Source organism: Dipodomys merriami, unplaced genomic scaffold, assembly GCF_024711535.1.
Source record: "Dipodomys merriami isolate MVZ:Mamm:240054 unplaced genomic scaffold, mDipMer1.0.p SCAF_405, whole genome shotgun sequence".
Lineage (NCBI taxonomy): Eukaryota > Metazoa > Chordata > Mammalia > Rodentia > Heteromyidae > Dipodomys > Dipodomys merriami.
Genome location: NW_027205660.1, coordinates 843314 through 845000, shown reverse-complemented (window position 1 = coordinate 845000; position 1687 = coordinate 843314).

The window sequence follows — 1687 nt, the reverse complement described above, 5'->3', positions numbered from 1 at the left end:
CAGGCTGTGGGTGGCAGGCTTCCTGGCAATGTGTAGATGTCTGCTCTAAAAGACATTTTGTTTTATTTTGTGAGAAATGAGACAGTGTCTCAATCAAGCCCAGGCCATCCTTCAACTCACTTTCTTCCTGAGGTCACTGCCACACTGGGCTCATTTCTTTGCCATGTTAGAGGGGCACTGTGCCTAACTCCCAGTGTGTTTGTTGCCGAGGAAATGCCTTGGGTAGTTGGCAGTGGGCAGGAGCAGCCACAAGGCCTGTAAGTTGATGAAGTGGGTGTGCAGCCTGCCCTGGCACCTTGTTGCTAGACTGAATGCATCGGGTTCCCGAGAATTTGAACATGCACAGTGTTATGTTCTGGTGGGTTACCCCAGGCAGGTGTCAACATTATGTAGGAGGGGAGGACTGAAAATTGGCTTCTCATCTGGTCTTGACAACTGAATGGATTTACGCTTAGAAGTGGAGGTAGGGTGACACAGTTCAAGTGCCTCTGACCACATACATGTATTCATGTGTCCATCCTCTCTTCCCACCCCATTTTTTTCTTTGTGTTGTGTATAGGGAACTGATGCTATGGCCCTTGTTAAATGGGGAATTCAGAGGTAAACAAACATTCTTCTCTTAAGTACCTTGAGAATGCTGCTGGCCAGCATTGAAGACAGTGTAGAATGGGGTAGGCAGACCACTGGGAGAACTCTCCTAGACAAATCTGGGCTAGCATGGAGACCCCATCTAAGCTCTGAAGAAATAGGTCACTTGAATTAATAACAGTGCCAATACTGAGGATTCATGCCATGGGCAATTTTGTACAACTCAAGATACCTTGGCAAGACTACTTACTCCTAACAGCCCTGGGAAGAGCAAGGGATTAGAAGGGTCTAGAGCACCCCCATAGACAGCACCAATGGAAACTTTCAGTCCATGTTTAGCAGGGAATAATATGGGGATGAGGGGGCTACTAAAAGTGACAAAGTTTCATTATATTACAAGATATTTTATGTTCTGGATTCAATACTTTGGACAAGGAGCACTAAATTGTGACTACTTCTCACTTTTGTGAGGCAGCAGGGGCAGCAAATGAACAATCTCCAAAATATGGAAAGGTCATGAGCTACCACCTCCTATCCGCTTCCTTAGGCCTCTTTGCTAAACAATAATGCATCTCCTCCCCAAAAGCATCCCCAGAAGAATGGCCCAGTATGGACCTAAGCAGGTTCTGTAAGCATACAGAGAAAACCAGGTTTCAAGTGACTCAGTGGCAACAATGGACTTTCCCGACCAACTGCCACCATTAGGAGGTCAGAGGGAGTTCAGTTCTTTGCTTGGGTAGTAGCAATTGGAGGCTGACTTGATGGGTCTTCTGAAGAACCCATCAGGTTTAAATAAAGTGGCCAAGCAGACTCACAGTTCAGAGTACCTGTGCCCACATCGCTCAGTACCTTATCACTAGGTGGTACTAGAGACTACCTGACAGTTCACATAGGAAGAATGCTCAGGATACACTGCCCAAAGGTCATTGCTAAGTATCAGAAATTAGCAACACAGGCTCAGCTCCCAGGAACCTGGGCTCTCCCATTGGGTGAAGCACAAAAACTCTGAAGACATAGAGGCCTGTGGTCAAGCCCTATTTCTAACACTTTGTAACAGATCAAGCCAGAGCTCATGTTCTTCTGGTACAAAGTTGTGATA